Below are 26,278 nucleotides of genomic sequence, written 5' to 3'. Positions count from 1 at the left end.
CTGACCTAAAATATCTACTGTTCTGCCTTTCATATCCTAGCGTGGCAGGATTAGAATCTAATTAAGGATCCTGAAATAGATTGAGGCATAAAATCTTGGCATGTTGCATATCAATTAACTATGATATACACCTTCATTAATACAATATACAAGAGCAGAGAAAGGCTGAAACTTAACTGTAATTAAGTCCCCAAAATGTTATATATGTATAAATAGTTGAAATGGAATTTGATTATAACAATGTATGTACTGAATATTCATTCTCAGTCTTCAGTATTCAGAGATGAAATAAAGTTAATACCTAGAATTTCTATAGAGAATTTAGAAGTGGATTCAGCTAGTTTGATGAAATGGAATGAGTCTTGTCTATCAGTTGGATTAAGTTAAAACATAAATGACTGAAAATCCCAAATACAAACAGTTTAAATAAGACAGAAGTTTATTCTTCCTCATGCAAAGTCTGGAAAGTACTCCAAGAATTGTAGGGTAGTTCCAGGACAACATGGGTGCTCCACCATGTTCAATGTGATGTTTATGTCATGGATATGATCATTATTTAAGCTATAGTCATAATGCCGATATTTTAGCCAGCAGGAAGAAAGAAGGGCAGAAGGAAGAGATACTTTTAAAGTGTGCTACAATGTAGTTGCCATGACACTTGTTGACATCTCACACACCAAATACTAGTAACCAAACCAGCTGGAAAATATACTCTTTAAACTGGCCAGCCATATGCCCAACTAAAACCAGAAATTATACTACTGAGAAAAAAAGAGGAAAACGGATATTAGGAGGAAGCTATCATCTGACACACATAGGTTTTAAAATCAGACAAAATTAGGACCAATAACTGGCCTTGTCATTTATGAAATGAGTGATCTTGGTCATTATTTAACCTACTGGAGCCATAATTAACTTCACTTCTAAAAATGGAGATTTTGTGCTTAACCCCACAAGTTTCTGCAAGGATTAAATATGGTAATGCATGCAAAATGCCTTTTGTCATACATTACACATAATTACCATTAAATAGAGAAAGCAGGAGGATGTTAGGTATATACTCCTCATTTTAGTCTTTCTATACACTGCTTGAGTCTTTTAGATAATTTAAAGATCTCTGGAGGGTAGACAGATTATGAGTATAAATTTTTTTGTTAATAAGGTAAGAAGGAAGGATTTTAGGAAGTCAAAGATTGCTATTAGAATGTATGATAAAATCCCAGTTCATTTACCATTTTCACCTAAAGCCAAATTCATTATTCATGTATCTTTATATCAATAATAATAATGTATTTCTAAATTAGGAAATGATTTTATACTGTCTTTTTTTTTATCCTTTACCACAAAAGTGTTACTATTATAATAATCCTCAAATTTTACAAATAAATCAATTTAGAGCCAGATTTACAGTCTTGCCCAAGGTCACACAATATAAATGGTCAAGTGCACAAGAGGTATAGCACCTGTGGTCCCACTTGATAGATACAAAGAACCACCTCTTTACATTCAACCACATGCTGAGTCTGTTCACCCAACCCCACTTTACTGACATTAATAATCCGTATGAGGGCATGAGGTTGAGGTATAAGAATATATAAAGAGATAGCAAGAGGGCTGATTTAATTTTCAGAATAGACTTTTTTGATGAAAAACGAGGTGAATTTTAATATTCACAATTGCCAGGCTCATGGTAACAAAACAGTTTGAGCATATATCAAAATTAGTTAAATTGACTTCAAATCTAGATTGAGGCTGGACTAAAAAGAAAGCCTTTGCTTTATCTGGTGCTTAAGACTGTGAGAGAAATGCTGCAATTACATTCGTTTTTTTTTTCTCTTCAAGGAACCATAAAAGCTTAAGTAAGACTTCAGACCATGAATATAAAATGAGATACCAATATCATACGCAGAGATGAAAATGCTGTAAATTGTAATATTATTTCAAAATGTCATCGTTATTCATAATAGCCAAGGGGTGAAAACAACCCATTATTCACTGATGAATGAATGGGTAAATAAAACACGGTATATCCATACAATAGAATATAATTCATCCTTAAAAGGGACACATCCTACAACATAGATGAAAAAGACAAATTTAGTATTATTCCACTTATATGAAGCAGCTAGAGCAGAAAATTCATAAAGACAAAGTATAGAATGGTGGTTGCCAGAGGCTGGGGAAATAGAAGGATGAGGAGTTGTTATTTAAGGGGTATAGAGTTTCAGTTTGGGATGATGGAAAAGTTCTAGAGATGGATGGTGGTGATGATTGCACATCAATATGACTATAATTAATGTCAACGAACTCATACACTTAAAAATGGTTAACATGGTATTCCACCACAATTAAAAATTTAAAATTCCATTACAATAAAAAAAAGAAAAGTCATTGTGCTTTTCTCCTAATCCGTTTGCTGCTTATAATCCTCTCTCTGATCTGAAGATGGCACCTGTTTTTCGTGTGATAAGGGATAAGAGTTGCTACAACAGAAATAAAAAGAGACAGAAAAGTAAGTAATACATAGCTTCTGACAGCAAACACACACACACACACACACACACACACACACACACGAGAGCATGGGACAGAATTTCCTAAATTCTATATACCTACGTATATAAAGAAATCACGGAAGACTAATATCATAAACATTTCTTCACAGTTAAGGAACCTTGGTTGTGCTGAATATCCTAACATAGGAAACTATGATATGGGAGAAAAAAAGTCCAAGTTTACTCCCTTCAGTTACAAAGAATAGAGGCAAGAGGAGGAAAGACAAAGTCGTCAAGAGTCAGTAAGTTCATTACCTACCCACCCTTAAAATCCTCTTCATTTCCCTGTATCAGTACAGTTATAGCAACTAACTTTTTGTATTGTGTTTGCCTGTATCTTTTTCCATACTTCTGCTTTCAAACTTCATGTGTTATTGTATGCAAATTTTGTCTGCCGTGAGCAACATAAAGTGTGATCAACATATAGCAATAATTTTAATTGAATTTTTAATGAACATGTATTCAATCTGCTGATAAACTAATGATGTAGCTTGGAATTTTCTACCATCTTAATATTTGTCCCATCTTTCCTCTATTTTCTTTTTCTCTCCTTATTTATTATTAAACATTTTAAATAATACATCTTCCCTTCTACTAGTTGTGAGTTTTAAATTCTGCTATTCTTTTGTAATTGCCCTAGAGATTTAAACATAGATTCCTGACTAGATTCTATTATATGTGAGTACTGTTACCACTTCCTTGAAAAAGCAAGAAACTTGTAAGACACTTCCTCAATTAACCTTCCTCCTACGTTGTGTGTTATTACTATCCTTTTTGTTCTTCATGAATTTAAACTTTAAAAGAAATTATAATCCTTGTCTTATAGTCAATATTCATTTTGATTCACCAACACACGTATCCTTTCCATTGCTCTCTGGTCTTCCTTTCCTTTCTGTGCTTCCACTGAGGATTATGTCCCATTCGCATGAAGAAATTTATTTAGTTAGAATTTATTTTGGAGTAAGTCTGCTGGCTATAAATACTCTTGGTTTTTGACTGTCTAGAAATATTTTTTTCTCAATTTTAAAAATGGGTAAACTGACATGACATGTGATGAGGTAGCCAGCATATAGGTAGATACAAATAATGTATAGCCTGTCCTTTGACCTAGAATTTAAATTAAACGTTAACTATCTAGTTCCATTTCCTTTTACTTCAGATATTTCCTAAAAATTGAATAAAAAAGAAACTTTTAACTCATATTAATAAATTAAGAATTCAGAGAAGTTAGCTTAATATCATTTTGTAATGTGATGTAAACTTAGGAACCATTTAATCCAAATATGATTGAATAATGATTTTTAAATATCTCACATTCAAATATGTGACCCATGAATCAAAGAGAATCTGACTTATAATAAACACTATCTTCATGTCTTTTATATTTTTATTTTAGCACATGAATATTGTACTCTCACATGAAAAATCCATATTATTTTATACTAGTAGCAAAGAAACAGTATTTTATTTCCCAATGAGAGAATGTAATTCTGTATGATGGAATGCCAACTTCAAGCTAAATATCTACAAGAAATACATTTATTTACAACCAACTTTCCATGTTAATGCACAGATACCTTTTTTCCAGATGACAAGAAAAAAATTTATGCATTAGTTTTTCACTAAAAGTCCAATGGGAATTTAAAAAGTTTTAAATTGTTTAGATAATTACACCATCGAAATAAAGAATACAAATCACATACAGCAAGGATCTCCAAAGTCTGTGATTTTTCCATCTAATGACCAGCACTCACTGAGTGCTTACCAGAACTAAAAATTTAAGATAAATTATCTAAATTAATTATTACCACAGTCCTATAAGGTAGATGATAATATGACTCATTTTAGAGACCAGAAAATGGGTAGGAAATGTTAATCATCTTAAGTGGCAAGTCACAGAACCAGGACTTGACACAGGATTGTCTCACTCTAAGGTCAATGTTATTAATAATGTATTCTATAATTGTTTTTCAGGCAAATTTTATGGCACCAAGGATACAACAGTAACGAGCTGAGATGTAGCCCTTGTCACTATGGACATTACATTCTAGTAAGGAAAGTAAGCATTGGGTAGTAGAGAGAAATAAGTCAAAAACAACTTGTGTACTGCTTGCTTGAACAACATTGTTGATGGCTAGGGATAGACTAGGGGCTCAGACTTAGACATGTTGAATTTGAGGTGCCTTCCCAAAATAGACGTGAACATTTCAAGTAGTAAATGGTGTACGAGGTCAAAAAATCATAAGCTAGCTCCAAAGATACAGATTTTGACATTTCCTGATTAACAACTGAGTATTTCATGAAGGAGAAGTACAGGTTTGCTCACTGGAGCAGAGAAGACTAGGATAAAGAAACAAATGAATGTCATATTTACAACTTGACATATTTACCATTGTGTCCAGTGTTAGCTACATTAAAAAGATCTTTCAATAAGCTCCCCTAAGATGGCAGAGTAGAAAGGCCCTGAATCTACCTCCTCCTTCAGGCACACCAAAATTACAACTTACAGAGCAACTATCTATGAAAGCAACCTAAAGGCTAGCATAAAAGATTTTCCACAAAAGATATAAAGAAGGATCCACATGGGTAATGGGTAGGAGGGATGCAGATGCAGTAGTCATGACCCTCACACCTTGATGTACTTTTGGTGCGACTATAAATTGGTGCAGCCACTATGGAAAACAGTATGGAGGTTCCTCATAAATTAAAAACAGAACTACCATATGATCCAGCAGTTTCACTTCTGGGTATTGTTCCCCCCAAAAACACCAAAAATACTATTATTTACAATAGCAAAGATACGGATGCAACCTAAGTGTTTATCAATCAATGAATCGATAAGGAAGATGTGGTATACATATATACAATGGAATATCACTCCACCATTAAAAAGAATGAACTCTTGCCATTTGAACAGCATGGATGGATCTACATAGTATCATACCAAGTGAAATAAGCCAGACAGAGATACCATATAATTTTACTTACATGTGGAATCTAAAAAACAAAGCAAGCAAACAAAACAACATGAAAACAGACTCACAGATCCAGAGAACAATTCAGTGGTTGCCAAACAGGGGTGCAGGTGGGTGGGATGAAATAAGTGAAGGGAATTAAGAGGTACAAGCTTTCAGTTATGAAATAAATAAGCCACAGGGATGTCATGTGAAGTATAAAGAATAGGGCCAATAATATTGTAATAACTTTGTATAGTTATTACACTTAGTGTTGTGATCAGTTCATTATGAATGTAGATGTTGTAACACTACTACTACAGTACACCTGACACTAACATAATATTGTACGTCAACTATATTTCAATAAAAAAGTCTTTCTAATTATTCTTTCTAAAATGTGAAATCAGTACAATACAATAGCATTGTGAAAATTGGGACTAAAGTAATTTGAATACATTCCCTTACTGACTCACATCCTCATCTGCATTACTGGAGACGGTGAAAATTACAGTACAGGAAATTATTTTTCGAGTATTAACAAACTTCAAAATTATACCCACTGCATTTAATCCTAAAATATTAATTTACGAACATATTATAATATAAGCAGATTTCTCACCATTTTTATTCTTTTGTTTGAATTTTATCATTTGAGAATTAGCTCTCTATGCTCACTCATTAGTAAAAAAAAAAAAAAAATTCCAACCATACCTCATTATTTTTGTCTTTTCTAGGTTATGTTTGCATTTCTGTGTGTTTTTAAATATTTACTAATTAATAGAGAAAACAGTCCATTACATTGGACTAGGAGTCAGAGGACCAGGCTGGAATAATTACAAAATAGTAGACAGTATTTTAGATAGTTAGCAGTTGCAGTTTCAGTTTAACCACTGAGTCTCCTAACTATGAGACCATATGACAATTATTTATTATTTCTGAATCTGGTAATATCCTTGAGGTTTTTTAAAGAAATTAATGAGGCAGTGTACATAGCGTTTGAAATATAGTAGGCTATCAAAATATAAGAAAGTTTCTCACTCCCAACATTAGCTTTGCAACAAACAGGGTGTTTTCTTCCAGTCATAAGATACTGCAGTCATATTACTGAGACAAGTTATTATAATGATGAGTACACCCATTCCCTCAACATAGAAATTCTGTAAAAATTGTGTAATTGTTAACACAAAGCTAATCTTGAAGTAAATATTATCAAATAAAAATGAACAAAGAGCCAGAATTAGAAAGTGGCAGCTGATATTACAGAACATTTTCTTGATCAAATGCAATAAAAATGCAAATCAGTAACAAAAATTATGGGAAAAAATAACTCCTGCATTTGGGGAAAAAACAAACACACACACACATATGCACATACATACCTCTAAATAATTAAAGTGTCAGAAAAGAAATCATAATGGAAACTTAATAATGTTTAGAACTAAATATCAATATACCAATACATATCATAAGTTGAGGATGCAAGTAAAATGGCAAGACAAAGGGAAATCAATAGCCTAAGAGCTCAATATTAGGAACAAATATTAGAAATAAATATTTCACTCAGAAAGTTAGAATAACAGCAAGATTCTTCCTATATTAAACTCTTCATTCTATCTCTGAATATTGAAGAAAGTTTCATGAGTAAAATGCAATCATCTTCTTTCAGGCTTCTTCATGATTACTAGAGGACATAAATGTTCATATAACCTGACAAAGATACTCCATTGTTTCTAAACAATAGAGATGTTTCCTGTATTCAAAACCAAAAACATTCTATATTGAAGGGAGAAACTATCCAGCTTATTATTCCAAAGTTTGTTTCTCCTAATATATATCTCAGGCTACTTATTACATTTTGAGGATAATGTAATTTATGCCATTACCAAATGTATAATACTGGATTATATGCTTTTATGAACATCCATATGAGATGTAAAAACTGCCCTTAACATATTGGTAATCTAGCAGAAGATAAAAGATAAAGGAACCCATACAAAACCAAAACAATCTTGATTGTGATAGAACTCAAACAATTTTATATGGAAAAGGGAGGGTTCAAAACTGTGGTGATAATTTTGAAAAATAAAAATTTTGAAAAATATTGAACTAGTACAATAAACTGTATTGTATCTCAACTGGAGTTTAACAGTTTAACATTTTTGCATAGTATATACATATTCTTCCTCTGAAAGTATGACTTGAAACAATATATCCATTAGGATCCAAGCAGAAAATAGATGCACACTCAAATTGGGCATATGAGAAGAGCTTTTAAACTTAATTACAAATGTGTGGGTAGTTTAGGGAAAACAACAGGCAATATCAAGTGTATCATTATTATTTTTGCCCCTAAGACTTATTGTCCTTTTTCCAAATAAAATTTTGTATTCTCAAAATAGGAGGCACAAAAATTCCCATCAGCTACTCTATTATCATGTTATTTCAATTTGGACAGATTCCCATATGAAACCAAAAATATTAGCTGCCAACAATGCTCTTTATGTAAGGTAATTCAGGAAAAGCATGCAGAGGGAAGAAAAAATAATGAGCATAAAACAAATGTGTTTCAGTCACTGTTCACTTCAGCAGCACATATACTAAAAACAAATGTGTTTCAGTCACTGCTTCTGTAGCTGATCATGAAGCTGAAGTTAATCACAACCATCTACTTCTACTGCCCATTCCATGTAATCATCAGTCTTTCCCAGGATCTTGCTCTAGTTTTGTCGATCATGGCAACTCAGCAAGAGAATACTAAAAGATGTATCAGTGAATCTTCTGTGCACTAGAAATAGTCTTCATTTTCCCCATTGTATACCGGAAACTATATTTCCATTTGGTAACTAGAATCAGTCACACTGACTCCTTCTTTAACCACTGGCTCAGAAGAATGAGCAGCCCAAAAAAGGCAGGTGCTACTGTCAGCTTCTAGTTAAGTAGAACCATAACAATGTCCACTGATGGGAAAATTTCTCCATTGGACACAAGGACCTTTCAATTGACCAGTGCCAAAAGGGACTGAGGCAGGTGGCAAAAATCTCAAAGTGGATTATGAAGTACTTTATTTAGAGTGGTCACACATTTTCAGCCCTTGGTTTCCAACCTGTATGTTCTGGCTATGAGATAACTGGTCACTGTTCTAAACAGTATTGAGCCTTTTAGGATAGCATCCATATCGCTCGTATCATCTCCCATACCATAACCAATCTTAAACAACCCATTTCACTAAAATATCAGTATAATTTCTCCTTATTAGTGGAACACTGAGTGAGACTATAGAATTCTATGGTTGTAAGCCACTGTCATAATTACAGAGTATGCCCTTAGTCAGAAACTTTGGTGTGTGACATACCATGTCAATGGATAAAACATTCTGTAAAGTCCTAAATATGATGCTAGCAAAACAGCTTTATGTGTAGACAGCAAATATTTATCAGGAATATCTTTTTACTCTGTATAACATCACTATCCCCTCCATGATGAACACTATCTAATGGAATCATCACTTAGGAGGGAACTCACTGGAATCCACAGGAAATGGTGAAATGCTGCAGATTCAGCCTTGGCCTCTGTTGTCAGAAATTCAGGCACTCAGTAGCAGCCAACTGGAAACAAATTCTAATAAAATGGCGGTGATACAAGTATGGCTTATTTAGGAGACACAGGAAAAACAAGCAGTGGATAGTAAAATGATGAAGAGAAAAAAGAGCCAATAAGGGCTGAGTTATTAAGCCAGCTACCACAATGGGCAAATGGAGCTTAATTCAAGGGGAAACTATGAGAAAAACTGATCCATTTTAATATGAGAGAGCTGAGGTATTTGTACAATTCCCATCAGTCATTAGTTGAAGTCTACTCTCATGATGTTAACTCCCAGGAAATTCTGGTCTGATGCATGTATGAAAAGAAAGGCCAGAAAAAAGTTTAAGCACAGATGCAGATGCTGGCAGCTGGAAGTCATCTAAACAAACTGAAAAGGCAGGGTCCAGGGTATCCTGGCAGGGCACTCACAGCAACTGCTACAGCCTTAATCCCTGAGACTATGGCCACTTTGTACATAGAATGAGCAAACATCAGAGAGCTGGGGGAGGCAGGGAGAAAGGTGCCATCCCAAAACAACCTATCGTGTTATTAAGAATCTCCTCTAATAATAAATGCACTCTGGTAGCATTTATGTAGGTCATAAGAATACCTAATTGGAGAGGTCCATTCACGTACTTCTCCTTGAAACCTCCTTGTCACCAATTTTCCTATTTGATATTTTTAAGTTCCTCATCAGACAAATCATTAGCAATTTCTCATGAAGCAGGATAATGCATACCTCAGGCAACAGGTTTCCCACATGACATATACAACTATTGAGTCCAGAATAGCATAACATCCAGAGATACGCTCACTGGGAACCAACTCTTTGGGGGCAATTCTCAAGCATGGATGTAAAACAGCAACCATCCATTTCTGGCAGGTGCTTGCAAAGCATACAAATTCATCATTTTTTCCTCCCCATTAACATAACAGGGAATTCCCTGTGAAGTATGGGTCAAGGGAGAAGCAATAAGGCAGTGGGAACAGGCACCAAAGGAAAATGCATCTGCTCGTGTCATTTCCTGGAGCTTCCTCAACTGGCTGGAGCACGGACTCCTATAAAGCAATTCTATTTTACAGTGAAATGCAAAAACATGCTCCAGGGCATGTAAATTGTACGGTTCCATGAAGTAGTAAGACATATTTCATGATTATTAGTTTGACTCAAATTGTTATTTGGTGTCCAATACTCACATGTTCAGTTTTTGGTGGTCCCATCCATAGAAGCTGCTTTCAAATGGAGAATATGTTGTCTGCAGAAGATGACATGATTTATCCCAAAACCCTAGGGATATTATTAGTGATTGCCAGATGCTGCAGACAGCATCTCTGTTTGCTGCATACCTTTCCAATATACTTCAGTGTGCTGAATCAGAAGGACCCAGGTGGTAAGGGCAGCTTGTAGCACAGCCTGGTCCTGCTGTAAGGTATTTCTTACTCTGGCCCCACTCAAAACTGACAGCCTGCAGACAAATTTTGGCAAGAGCCAGAGGAGCCTACAGAGCTGGTGAGATGGCAGTCTCAGTATGGGGAGGCAACTCCGCCAAAGTTCAGTGGATTTAGGGTATCCATGTGATGCTCATAGAGAAACTTCAGCTAATCAACAGATGAGAGCAGATGCACTACTACTTTCTTTTGTAACAAAAAGTAAATTTATTGACATTTAAAAAGTCCTCAACCAACCTTCCAGGAAAAGTTAGAAGAGTTGGATTTTAAAAATAAAATACCACAACCGCTACTACCAACAACAAAAGAGTTCTTTGAAGGCACTGCATCAGAGTAACCATGACCTTGAGAACTTGATGATCCAAGAATCAGAGGGGAAAAAAAGGAAATACATTGGGGTGGTGAGCCTGACCTTTTCTATCAGTAATTTCCATAAGGTCATTTACCTACTAGAGAAATGGCATAGAGACCAAAGAGAAAGCAAAGCTCTAGAACTTGCAGCTGTCTCATGTGGCTGAGGAGATAAAAATTGAAATTGAAGGGCTCCCAAAAGATTGACCTTTGTTACATCATAATCAGTGAAGATAATGGCACAGTGGAGTAAATAGCCCTCACTCCATCAGTCAGGAATCAGTGTATGAATTCTGTGCTTATAAGCACTATATTTCTACCATACATTTTGAAAATGGGGAAATAACCACAGTGTGGTTCTTGGTCCAACACAACCCTGTGAGACACAATTAGACCCAAACCCCATCCATCCTCTGACCTCCATGGAGTCCTGCTATGACCAGTGAAACAGAGGACTTTAGGATCTCTGGCAATAAGAGTGTATTAAGAGTTGGCATCCAATAATACTCAGAAGGTCTAGGTGTTTCCCTTTTCCCAGTATAAAGTCACCCTGGTAAATTGCTACAGGACACTTTCAGGAAGGTTCATACCTATTCAAAGGAACTAATTAATTCATGTATCTTGAGACCTAAGGGTTCATGTTTTATTCTTTAACTTTTTTGAACTATCACAGAATTATATTGATTTTATACAGTCTATGAACTTTAATACACATGTAGATTCATACAACACTCAATCAGCATACAAAATAATTTCAGAAGCCCAAAATTAAGATGGTCTTAATACCATCCTTTTGTAGTCACATCAACTTCCCAACCCTGGTAACCACTGATCTGTTCTCTGTAATTTGCCTTTTCCAGAATAGTATACAAAAGGAACACAACTTTTCGAGACTAGTTTCTTTCACATAGCTTAATGCTTTTGAGATTCACTGCAATTTTTGTATGTCGTATTTCATTCATTGTTATTGCTGAGTATATTGTATAGACAGGCCTAAGTTTAGCAATGCATCTACTGAAGCACATTTGGATTGTTTCCAATTTTAAAAATTCATTACTAATGGACTTGTTATAAATATATGCATATAGATTTTTGTGTGTGTGAATGTAAGTTTTTATTTTGCTAGAGTGAATACCTAGAAGGGTTTCTGGGACATATGCTAAGTATATGTCTAATTTTATAAGAAAATGCCAAAATGTTTTCCAGAGTGGCTAAACCATTTTGCATGCTCACCAGCAACTGGGGACTTCATTGCTGTACAAACTTGTCAGCACTTGGCATTGTCAGGACTTTTTATTTTAGCCATCCTAATAGCTACACAGTTGTGTTCATCATGACATAGTTTTAATTGCATTTCTCTAAAGGCTGATGATAATGAAATCTCCCACGTGCTAAACTGCCTCCCATAGAGCCTCCTTCGGTGAACTAAGTCTTTTCCCAATTTTTAAAAAATTAGATATGTTTTCTGTTTAATTTCTTTAGATTATTTTACTTTATTTCAGATTTAGGTTTTCATTTTAGATTTTCTACATATGCCTAGCAAAATGGCAATCAATACATAAACAGGTCTTGGATATTGAAGGTTCTAATGAGAGACCACAGGAAAAGAACTGAGAAAAGAAATCTTGATTCACTGGAGTTAACAGAGTTATATGTTACTGGCATTTAAATTTGTCCTTAGGACAAGGTATTAAGGTAAACGTTTGATTCTTCATTCTCAGAAGTACATGGCCTATGGTAAGAAAATATAGAAGAATATATTCTATAAAATCAGGTTTGGCAAGGGAAAGAAGCATTTCAAGTAAGCTGCAGTATATCTTCCTTGGTTTCAGGGTTAGCCAGAAAAATGGGTGCTTCCATCTGTTAGGTAGATGCAACAAAAGAAAATGTTTTTGGCTGTACAGAAGTTGCTGAAATATCTTAACTCTTTACATGGAATATCAACAGCTGATTGTTTTTACTCTCTGATCACGATATACTATAGATATCTAAAGATTCACTTTAAATACCTAACTATTCTCTGCTATTTCATTCCAGTTGATTCCTAATCGACTCTAACCCACTGTATATTTTCTAGGTTAAAGGTTATTTAGTTTGTAAAACCATCTCTCATTTCTTAAACTGTAAACTAGCAGAGCATCTTCCACACCCAAGTTTGTTTTCATCTTTCATCAGTTTCAAAGTCAAGATAAAAAGCGGATAAAGTGATTTATTATTGTTGTTAGCTATCTCTTTTCAGCTGTGAAAAAGAATTTTTACCATAAAGGAAAATTCATGGCCTTATGTTAGTTTTACAAAGATCATCTTTGTTTCATATGCTATTTTATAATTACTCAATAAGCTGTATATCTGATTCTTCAAATAGAAATGATTGTTTAATGTTGCATTTTGTTAAAAAAAAATCTCCGGGGAACATACTTTAAAGCATAAGAATTTATACAGTATATTACAGAATAAATTAACCCACAAAAATTAATCTCCTAGATTCCAGACAAACAATATGTAGAGCTATTAAAAAGAGAAATTTAAAATGAGGTATAATACTGTAGTTTAAGACCACTGTAAAAATACAAAGTTTCCTTGTAGAAAAATGGAACAATGTTCTTTAGATAAGCTGCTTCTCTGAAAACTATTCCCTAAGTAACTTTAAGGAGTTAAATTTAAAATTAAGTAAGAAATATCAACAGGACCTGAAACGTGAAGATAACAGTAAGGGGGACTCTATTTCAGAGGAGTCTGAAATGAGGAAAAAGCCATCAAAGGGTACCAAGTAATATGTGCCTGAAGGGACTGTAGAAAAAAAATAGACAAAGTCCACAATGACCTAATGATCTTCATAAGTGAAACTCAAGCTTACTAGTCAGACCACACAATGAAAAAGACAACTTTCACACAGACACCAATGTGTAATACTCATCCACTCATTTTACTGAATTATTTATTATGTGCCCAGGTGTTATGAGGATGATGAAGATAATTAAGACATGATCATTGCCAGAGAAATAAATTTCTCATCCTTAGGGAAAGTAAAGAAAAAATGAAAACTATGGGCAATAAAAATGATAAATCATCTTTTTGACTACTTATTTCACCAATGACAGAAAGTCAGATAGCTTTTATTTTCACTAACGTGAATATATGAACTTGAAGGTATATGGATGACAGGGTCATATACTTACTTAATGCATTATTAACTATATTTAATTTTACATATATATACATGTATTTTTGAAATCTCATAAAATATTTTAATTCATAGTATATAAAATATGTATATATATATTAATTCAGAAGTATAGATTTTTAAATTTATTTTCATGAGATATTTTTGTCTTTTTACATCTTCAACATCAATTTCTTCCTCATATCCAGGACTACTTAACCAGGGCACACAATTTTCACCTCTAAGTAGTCTGAGATGTTTGTGAGGTCCTGTATGACGCTCCTGCCAACATAAAATTTATCCTAGGCTGTAAGCATTAATTCATATACCATTAGAACCTTTTCTCCTTGGGTCTTTTTAAAAATGTTTAACCTATTCCATTAGGGAAGCTCTATATACATACGAGACAAGCACTCACTTAAGTCATTTCAGGATAATTTGTATTCTGCAATATGCTAGTATTTGTTATTAACAAAACAGAGGTAGTGTAAATCAAGGTTTCCACTCTTGAACAAAGTAGTAGAAATGGAATGAAAAAAGGTAAAGAACCACCCTGTAATTTTGATTTGATTGGGAAATAGTATTTGTTCATGATTTTTAAAAAATATATAGTATTGCACATATACTATATAACATGTGTATATAAATAATAATACATATATTTTATCATGTATTTATAATATCATTTTTTCCTAACTCTGCCCACAGAAAAGGCTTGGAAGTAATGACATTTTAGTAGCAATAAGTAAAACTACACCCCACATCTTGGATTCTATATACCATTTCCCAATATAAAAGGAGCCAGGGATCCTTAGAGAAATGGCTGATTATAGGTCTGAGGTAGTGAAGTAGAAGGTGAGACTGGAAAATCTGTCAGAAGACAAAAATAGGCTCAAAGATGAGTAAGGTCAAGTCAATAGGTCACAGAAGAAGCTGGCTTGAAGGGGCTCTTACTGGTCAAAGTGGGGGCAATTTGTGCATAAAAAAATAATGGTGACAGATTATAACACACTGAATAAAAACAAATATGAGTTTATAGTGACGAACACACACACAAAGAGATTGAAACATGAGACCCTTTAATCCCACAACCCACACATAACACCTATAATCCTTTGGTGTCCAGTCTTCCAAGTTTCCCTCCCAAGATGGAAGCTTACAGTGAGGATAAACTGCTAGGAATAGAATTAGAATTGAGAAGAAAAATGACAAAATATCCACAGTTTGGAACAATATACAAAAACAACAGAAGAGGAATATCTGTAAAGTTAAAAACATTACCCTGAACCTCGGGGTAATTTCAGGAAATCTAAATTCACATAAAAATGAAGAGAATGGTATGAAGGCCAAATACCATATAAAATTAATATAAGGAGAAAGAAAATTAGGAGCAGCTTAACATCCCTACAGACTATAAAAGACATGTCCACAAAGTAGACCAAAACTTCACCTTCTCTTTCATGACATTAAGAAAATAATGCAAAAGACCAAAGAACAATAGAAATTAGAACTGGAAAATCTCAGAAATGTTCAGAATTCAGGATAGAAGTAGAAAATAAAATTTGTTTCAGAACACTACTTCAAAGAAACATGGGACTGAATAAATACCCTTGCACTTTAAGAGAAAACAAATTAAGGTAAAAAGGATGACATTTTTTAAGTCAAAAAGAAAAAAAGAGAAGTTTTGAGAGAAAGAAACAAGTATTTCAGATAGGAGTCCCCGAAGAACACCAATTTAATGCAAAGAAACAGCGTATACTAAAAACTAATTCTAGAAAAGTTTCTAAAATAAAAATGATTTGATGAACATACCATGTGTTTTAGAATATCATACCAGATTGATGAATAGCAATATTCTAATAACTCAATAAATGATAATGAATAGCATATTCTAATAAAACTCCTAGGTTTAAAAAAAAAAAAAAGAAACAAATTCCTTGGGCATCTAGGAAAACACAGCACATGACGTATTTAGGACAGAAAATCAAATTATCACCTGACTTTTTAATACAATGTTATGTCAGAAAAGAATGAAAAAAAAACCTATTTAAAAAACTCAAGAAAAGAAAATGTGAGCCAAGGATTTATATCCAACAAAACTAACTTCCTATAGAGGATACAAATTGCTACCAATATGCAAGAACAAGTAGATTATTTTTCCTATGAGAACTTCCTGAGGAATATACTAGAAAAAGAGTCTCAAATAATCAAAATGACTAGAGACACTAGAGAGACATAAAAATTGAGTTCTTTTGAGAAGTAAGACTAAACATAGGTATAAAGGAGAATATAATAATACAGTAATCTTGAAAACTGGCAAATACAGAGAAATAATCCTGCCTGATTAAGATTCTAGAAATAGTATCACTTGGTTAACAAACAGTAGATAAGGTAAATCATGTCTTTATAATATTTTTCCAATTAATAAATTTTAAAATAATTGATAGAATTAGAGTATGACTAATTTACAACATCAAATAATTGAAAGATCTAAATGTGACCCATCTTCAATTGCAAGCATCATAAAATGTGAAATTATCTGACACTATGCACATTTTAATGAAAGAGCACAACCACCCCTGGTAGACTTGCCAAAAAGCTTGGACATGAATCTTAACAAGCCCCTGGATCCAGCTGCCAGTATGCAGAAAACCCAGAGGACAGAAGAACGAGTTGAATTGTACCAAGAATAAGCTAACTACAAAATCCACTCTAGAAAATTCTACAGGTCAAAATGCCCTCCTCGGGGTCTTCGATACATAAATTAAAGGGAAAAGGAAAAAATTCAAGACAGAAGAAAAAAAAAAATCTGTTGACTCTAAGAGACTTAAAAGACATTAAAATTACTTTGTATTTGTTTTAATAGGCAAGACTGAACTATAGTGTCTTAAAATGAATACTATAAATTTAAAAAGAATGCACTGGCGATAAAAACAATATAGATATAATAAATGTCAGGATAGTGGTTACTTATGGAAATGGAGGGGTTGTGACTGGGATGGGGAATTCCTGGGGTCACTGTTCACAGTAATTTAAAATAATGGAACAAGCTATTAGCATTCTGTGTATTTTCTATACTTGTGTTTCACTGTATTAAAAATATTAAAAGCTAATTTAAAATTTACTTAATCTTTTGTTATTTGGATATACAGTATTTTAAAATTCCAAGTCCTTGTTGTTAGATATTTATTTTCCACTTTTTTACCATATAAAGAATGTTTTAATGAACAAAAGTTCGCTAAATCTTTATGCACATCTTTAATTATATCCGTAGAATAAATCTTTAAAAGGGGAATGTTGGGTCAAAGGGTATGCACATTTTATGGCTTTTTTTATACATTGCCAAAACACACTTCAAAAAGGTGGTAAATTCTTATTTTACAGGCTGCTGTAACCTCTTGTCTTGCTTCCTTTATTATATTTCTGCAAGTTTGATTCTTAAAACATTCTGCATTTAAAACATTAAAAGCATTACTGGATTTCAGTAACATGGATAGAAATTGCCAATTATGAAAAAGCATCTTGGGATAAATCCAATAATACATGCCAGGTGCATCCAGTTATGTTATTACTGCTATTTGTATTAATTCAGAGTGTAACAAAAACTTCAACAATGATATATGCAAGAAAATCATTCAATCTATTTTAATTTCAAACACTTAGAATAAAATGTACTTTCTGCTATTTAGGTCAATTGCAACTATTATGCTAAATGGACCAACATAACAGACAAAGTAACCATAAATTCATATTTTAATAGACTTGTCTCTACAATGTCAAAATGGCATTATGTGAATTCATTGCTCTAGGAAAATAGGGAATGAAAGAAACAGCTTTTTTCATTGTTGCTGGAGCCTAACACCCATATTGCTGACAACTGGTTGTCTACACGGCTTTACAAACAGCTCTTAATTTTTATAAGGGGGAGGCACTTTGCCTTTCAATATCCATAGAAACTAAAATTTACTTTGTGATAGGAGTGCAGGTTAGAAGCAGATAAAAATTAACTATAAATATTGTGTGTAAGCGTATTTTTTCTGTTTCTGGCCATAACGTTTTTACTGGCTCTTGTTCGTACCTTGTAAGGCATGACCCCCACACTCTGAGAAAACATAATAGGAACTCACAAACAGTTTTAATCACCTACCATGTAGTATTCCATGAGCATCACTGAATCTTCTTCTGGCTACACCGAAATCAGTGGGCTCCACTCTCCTCTGCCTGCTGTGACAATGTGAGCATTACTGTTGTTCCAGTTGGGTTCCAGACCATCCACTGGAAACTACCTTCATACCCTCCATATCTTACCGTTCCTCTGCAGCTTGAGTGCCTCTGGTGGATTCTGCTTTGTCTCCTGCTAGGTTCAGCCATGCCCACCAGGCACCACCACTACTCTAGACACAGATTATCTCTTGCAGTAAGTTACTCTAATTTTGCTAAATACAACTACTACTGCTGAGCGCCACACCCTGTGCAATGTCAGCGAAGTCATCGCTGACCCCTGCAAGGCATCGCTGCCACAGAAACAATGTACTCCTTTCACCACTGAAACTGCCTGGTTCTCTACACGTTGTCGGGAAATGGATGTGAATGTTTTTCTTCTGTTTGTGTTACACTCCTTGAGAAAAATAATACTAAAGTGGTGCTGCTTGCAGCTTACTCATTTATTGAGTATTTTGTGTAACAGGTCTTCTAGCTTGTACATGCATCCTTATATTCTTCTAATAGACAGTCATAGTAAGAGAATGAAGAATAGATCTAGGGACCACACCACAGCTGACTCAGTCTTTTTCCCCCAAACCACCAAGTTCACTGAGCCATACTTTAAGATGAATTCTTTCCCAAATGGGTTATCATACACATTTATGCATTCTGCATACCAATAAGCATCTTTTATGCTTCTTACTAATTCTCCAGACATGTACAGATATGTCTGAAGCCCAGAAATGAACACAGCATGGCCTCAAGCTGAGCCCCCTGCTACAAGTTATTAACTTAGCTACAGCTCAAGTAGGATGAAGAATGGATTAATTGAGTTTCACCGAGCCACATACCTTATCATCCACCAGTCAGTCTCTCCTTCCCACTGTGTTATCTTGGCCTTATGCAAACACCTCTCCAAGTTCAGACAGCCCAGGAACAGCCCAGGAATTTTCACACTTTGTAAATCGGAGCTTACCCCAGCATCTGAAGAAGAATTAAAACAACTATTACCAGACTGAACTATTGATAAAATGAATAAAAGTTTTCATGCTACTTCAACAATAATTTTTGACAATCTGCCACCTCCCAGTATCTCCCAAGACGTTGTCACTTTTTCTCATCTACTTGTCTACTTTAACTGATAGTCAGTTACTACTTAGTATTATACATGTCCCTGACTCTTTCTCTGTCTCTAAATATAAGAGGAAGAACTGAAAGAAACAGTCATTAAATTATAGAAGAATAAGTCATCTCTTTGGTCTCATGGTTTCAATAAACTATGCGTACTTTTAGCTTCTTCCTATCAGTTAATTCCAAGACTCTTTCCCTCTCCTCTCTCTTCCTCTTCCCACTATTATCCTCTGTTCTCTTACTACTTGAGAAATTTTAAGCATATGTTGGCACTACCTCTCAGAACTTTATAAATAGCTTTACTTGGATTCACTCTTTCAACAAATAATTATTATCAGCAATTTCTCTAAAGGCTTATTTTCTTATACACCAAATTTGAACCATAAGCAAACATAGATTTCAACTAGTAAATAGTTTCTCCTTCAGGAAATATTAATCATGACTATTTGTGTTTGAATGCATTAAAAAAAAAAACCAATTCAAACTGATTTGATTAAAAGAGGGAGAGAGGAGTTGTTGCCTCATCTCTCTGAAAAGTTCAGGTTATGTCATCTTGAGGAACAGCTGGATTCAGGAGCTAAACTTACTGGCTCACTTTTCCTCCTGGTGGCTCCCTTCTTTGGCAGGTATCTGTCTCACAGCAAGATGGCTGCCAGACATCCCAGGCTTTTGTCCAAAGCACCCAGAAGCACCAGTGGAAAACATTAGTGTCCCTCATAAATATTCCAACAGTTGGCTCAGAACTGAATCTCACTGGATCTAACTGGTAACATGCCCATCATTGTAACCATTAGAGTACACATATCTCCAGAGAAAGGTTAATTTCTAAAAAAAAAAAAAGTCAGGATGCTGTTACTAAAGAATGATCAATGCTAAGCGGACAAAAACAACATATATTCATTGTAGAGGAAACCTGATATTTTTCATGGGATCAATTTATGGGGAAAAAATGAACAGTAAAATACACAATTAGGGTGCATGGCAGGTCTTTTCACCACCTACAATGCACTATCCAGTCATTCACAGGTCCCCCAACCTTGTCAAGGAAATCTCTTGAGCAAGGTGTAAAAATAATTCTGCTTTATATGCAAATAGAAGTAGTTCTTGAAGTGTCCTCACTCTACAGTATCCAGGTCATCCTGTCTGGATTTCTGGTCATCCTGTTCCTAACTCTCTCTCACTCCTGGCAGTGCTACTACCCATGACTGGAATGAAATCCAGCCACTCCTTGTCTTTGCTCCAAGACCTTGATCATGTTTCTATCTCCATACTCCAGCTTATGTTTTCTCTCCTGGCCTAATGTGCTCTTGAGCTAAACACTTACTAAAGAATCTTCTAAACATAGCCCCAGATCTCTTATATTTCAGTATTGCCCTTACAGACAGCCCTAATGGTAAATGGCCAGTCTCCAATTTTTATACACATCTGACTTTGGGGGTACGATCAGGCACTGATATCAACTAGAAGTATCTAGAATTATTTCCTGATGAAGCGAATTGAACTGTCAGCCTGGTGCTTGTGACCTGAGGGCAAGTAACTGGGAAAGTGTGTAGTGCCGTTATCCTAAGGAGGAACGTATGTGGCCAAGGAGGCAGTAGTCCCATCTGCATCTTGTCCAAGAGTCAAGCAATTTACCATTTAATCTCTTACATTTGTTGTAAGCAGTGCTGTTTCAAAGTATATTCATTAGGTAGATAAATATCTGTCTAATAAGTAGTCTAGAGCAGATAGAGGCCTTAGGAGTGGGGGATGCTCATGAATTATACACAAAAGTCTCCTCTCCACCCTAATCCCACACCAAAGTTATAAACCACTGATACAGAGCAGTGATTCCCCAGACCTGAAATGTTTATCGAGCTTATTTCAAATGCTTATTCTATACTCCAGCCAAGATATAATAACTCAAAATTTCTGAGTGGAAAGCCTGGATCTTGGTATTTTTAAAAGCTCCCTAGATGATTCTGAAGATCAGCCAGGTTTGGGAATTACTAGGATGCAGCACCTGGTCGCAAAGCCAAAGAGAATTAGAGCTCAGCAAGCACATGCTGCAACTCAACAGGCAGTTGCTTATCACCCCCTTGCTTGCTTCGAATCAAAAACAATCCAAGCGTTTCTTCACTTGGGGTTGGAGCAGAATGCATCAGCAGAGCGCCCACTCTGCAGCAGCAGCATATTCAAAGGCCCTTCATGGGTGGATTCACTTTAATAGGAAAGCTGTTCTCCATGCAGGTGACCAGCTGGGTAAACCTGCCACCACACCACTCTACCAATTATCACTACACCCTATTTAAAAAGTCAGAGCAGGTCAGTTCCCTGTTTGAAAGAGGCAGTAAAACTCCCTATGCAGTGAGTATTAATTCTATTTTAGAAGTTCTTTGGTTATATATAAAAAGTAAAATAAAAAACAGATTACTCCAACAGAAAAAAAGTTCATGTAAATCAGGCTTTCTATGTGATACGGATTAAACCACCAGTGGTATTTTCGCTTTTCCAATTTCTTTTTTGTTGTTGTTAACCAGTATACACAGCCTCTGAGACATTAGAATATATGCTACCTTTATAATGTGAAAATTAAAAAACTAAGGTGAAGTTGTATATAAATGTACATTTAATGAAATAAGGTAACTCAAAGTTAACTTACAATAAAAATATAGCCCTCTGTATACATGTGGAATGTATACATATACAGTGAAAAATATACGGTCTCTTGCCACCTTGGGTCATTACTGTACTTTTCTTATTTCCTCTCAGGCTACTTGACATCTGTTCCTATAACAGCTTCACTGCCTACAGAGGCTTTAGCTGCCTAAGGTCTGTTCCAGCTCTGCCCTATTGCACCTGCAACACAGAGCGAGCTGCCAGCAGTGATTCAGCAGGCTTCTGATGATACCTGTGGCCTCAGTTTTCATCAACTCTAAAACACTTTTTCAGAGATATGTTTAAAACAGCAAGATAATCAGTAGCCCAGTTCTTTGTATCTCCATTAACTATAACAACTTCCCAAAATATACACCCCTCTCTACATCTCTCCTCACATCTGTTCTCATCCCCACAATGCTCAGTGCTAGCCCTCCTTTATTCTGCACACTGTGGAATCCTTGTCCATCTTTAATGTATTCATTTGTTGACCTACTAGGCTCTTCTGGAAACACCCAGATATTCCAAGAGATATCCCCAATTAACCATTATTACACTCCCCATGGACCTCCAAGTCAGAAAATGAGATAGAATTCCCCTCTTTTCCCAAACCTGTTTGCTATAATTACTATTCTACCCTCATTTAAATACCAGTTTCTTGGAATTTCATCAAACAATACTGAGCTGGTGATCTCTCCACAGTCTTTGAAGATTTACACACCATGATTCATTCCATGACCCCCTCCCAATTCTGAGTGACTCAAAGCCCATGTGAATGTACACCGACCTGATCATTGTTCGACCTCAACTCTAATGATCTTCTAGTCCTCCTCAGTTTTACTCATTCTTGTCATTAACTAAAATGGTTCCATCTGTGAATTACTGAGCTTCTATAGTGATTTTGATCCTACTGAATCTTTGAATACTTTGTCTACCCTATTGCTTTCACTCCTGATCTTACTTGGACCTCACTGAAATTTCTAAGCCATTTTTCTTCTCATTTTCTACTATTACATCACATCCATCTTGAGTTATCTTCTATATGTATCTAGACATTTTTGCTTAATCATCTGAAAAAATATATTGGTTGATGTTGGTAAATATTACTCAAAGTCATAAATCTTAAATGTATTATTGCATAAGCCTAACAAAACCTCAACATTGGAGTAATTCTAAAGTCTATCTTCTCCATTTATTATCCTTAGTAAAGCTAAAAAAAGACAACTATAAAAACTTGTGCCATTACAAACCCATATATATATATTTAAATATACATTTTATACACACACACAGTGATTTTGTGTGCATGTGTGTGAAACAATAAAAAAAAAAAAACCCTCACTCGTTTAGGTTACCTTCCAATTAGAGGCTAGCATTTGGTTGACTGCATTTTGTTGCTCCCAGGATTTGGAATGCTACACACTCGGTATCTTAATTTCACCAGAACAAGGCACAGAGTCTGCCTTATTACTGTGCTCACTCAAGTGGGTAAATTCACCCCAGAGTCATCAGAACACGTCCATGAGCAGTTAGCACTCAAGAAAGTGCAATTTATTTAACTGGAATATATAGGAAGCAGTTAAATACAACTAATGCCATGGGATTATGATGCAAAAAATGCAACATAAGTACAAGAAGAATTTTAATGATCACGTTTTGCCCTTTCCTATTCTATGCTCATATTTTAATCAACTAAGAATGGAAAAGAATAGCTATTTCTGAATTGTCTCTAATGTAGACTATTACCACTCCTATATTTGTCTGTTCCTGGAATGCAATTCAAAAGAAATTGGGCTTTGTTACTTTGGATGCTTGCCTCATAGAATTATTTATGTTAAGTCACAAAACCCCCTGGACTGCCATCTGCTCTCTGCAACAGCTCCTTCTAATTTCTTTTCACTTGCTCCAAATTTCTCATTATTGTCTAAGTTTTGTCCCCAAAGTAACTTCTAAAGAGTAAGTCTGTGTCTAACCTGCTGCAAGTCACCTTCCAGTGAGTGCCCTGAGTAGTGAGAGATGCTCATTCTGTGTCACATGGAGTAATATGGCTACAAGAATATATGGCTTTTATTCTAAACCAATATTTGAGTTTATTATAAGTATTTCATTTATTTTAGGTTATGTGTAAGAAAGATAATAGAGGAGACAGATTGGAGAGGTTGGAACAGAGTGGGAGATGGCATAGGCTGGGAATGCTCAGGTATTTTTTAAATAGTAAAAAGATTCAATAAACCAAGGACTAGCTATAAACATACCACTGACTCAATTTCGTATCATGCTATTTACTGTACTTTTGATTAGGATAAGAAATTTGTGCCTGCATTCTCTTTAAATGCTGTGTGGCATGTAATTTTCAGATAAAACATTTTTTCAATGAATTACGTAGTAGGTAGAAGATGAAGCAGACTTCAGTTAAATAAGGGATTTTTGCCATCACTCTTAATATGATACAGATACAGTTACTGGCAATCATAATATATGGTATAATTACAGTAAGGAGTGACAACTACCATCTTGACTAACAAAAGAGCTTCAAAATGTTAGTTTATGGACTAATTTTCCCAGTAAGACATCAAGACCTACAGAGAAAGATCAAAAGTAAAATTAACTAATGTTAATTATTTTATTTTTAATTTATTTCAGGTTAACATATTGTGTGTGTATATGAAACTGAATAGCCATTTCTATCTAAATTGTTCTTAAACAAACATATATACATGTACATACATACATGAACTTAAATTCATTCTTTAGTTCTAGATTGTAAACATGTAAAGGCAAAGATTTATGTAACAGGAACTGAAGGTAAACTAGGTGGGGAAAGAAAAAACAAATCCACATCACAGGTGAAAGAAAATTTTAAAACATGAATTTCGTTAGTAGACCAGTAGCAGACATATCCCTTCCCCCATCCTTGTGTACTTAGTATATCACAGAAGATCGATAAAGTTTATAGCTGATTTGGAGGAAATAGCCCCAAGAAGCAATTAGAGGAGAAATAGTAAAGTCCTTAAGAGTAAACAGAAGGAACAAATTAGCTCTCCGCTTCCTCAGATAAATTAAGAAGAGTTCAGTGATGAGAAATCACATTGAGTGAGTAGGTTAAGTAGCTGGTGATGACCATATGAGGAGCCTCAGAAAGGTAAAAAGACAGCAGTATGATTAGAGTGGTTCTGTTTGGAAAGTTATTTATACAGCCCCAAAATGTAAGGCATGTCGTATACAAAGAATAGATCTAGGGAAATGATGATGTGCCCAGGATGGGTCTTGAGAGCTGTTCAGGTAGTCTTCAGTGGAATTCCAGCAAAGTGGCAGCCCTTGAACTTGGATTCTAAAGCAGAATGCTCCCTCCCCACTCCACTCCTGTCATCCAGCTTACACCAAGACTGTATATGTGGGTCCAAGGTATCCCAGTTTTCTATTGCTGCTATCAAAATTACTATTAACTTAGTGGCTTAAAAGAATGCATATTCATTATTTCATAGTTCTGTAAGTCTTTAGTCCAGCATGGTCCTATTGGGCTAGGATCAACATGTTCGCAAGGTCTACATTCCCTTCCAGAGGCTCTAGGGGAAAACCTTTTCCCTTGCTTTTTTCAACTTCTAAAGCTGCCTACATTCCATAGCTCCATCTTCCACATCCCCTTTCTCTGTCTTCAAAGCCAGAAATGTTACATCTCTCTCTCTCTGACCACAGCCCAGAAAAGCTCCCCACTGTTAAAGGCCTGTATGATTAGATTGGATACAACTGATAATCCAGGCTACTCTCCCTACTCAAGGTCCTTATCCTTGATTATATCTGCCAAGCCCCTTTTGCCATGTAAATTAACATTACCACAGTTTCCACAAATTAAGATGTGGACATCTCTGGGGGGCATTATTCTGCCTACAACACAAGGATAGAGTATAAGTAGGTACAAAAGAGGCAAACAGGCTTTCCGAGAGGGAGGTTAGAGAGAGGAGGTGCTTGAGGCACAGTAGCATGCCTACATGCGGTTCAACACTGTCATTTCTGATAATCAGTCTTCCTATATCTGGGTGATGAGAGAGGAGATATCAGTATTTAAGAAATATTGAGGGATTCTAGGGAAAAGTATAATCCCATGAAACAAATTATCTGAAGAAATTCACAGAAATACTGGCACCGAAACAGGTGCTAAACAAAGCCAGGAACAGGGAAAAAATTCAAATACCTAGTACATAAATCCAAGAAAGTCACTAAGATTAATTCAGTTCATAGCCCCAGAGCCC

The sequence above is a fragment of the Camelus bactrianus genome, chromosome 4, assembly GCF_048773025.1.
Source record: "Camelus bactrianus isolate YW-2024 breed Bactrian camel chromosome 4, ASM4877302v1, whole genome shotgun sequence".
In the NCBI taxonomy this organism is placed as follows: Eukaryota; Metazoa; Chordata; class Mammalia; order Artiodactyla; family Camelidae; genus Camelus; species Camelus bactrianus.
This window is presented reverse-complemented; position numbering follows the sequence as displayed.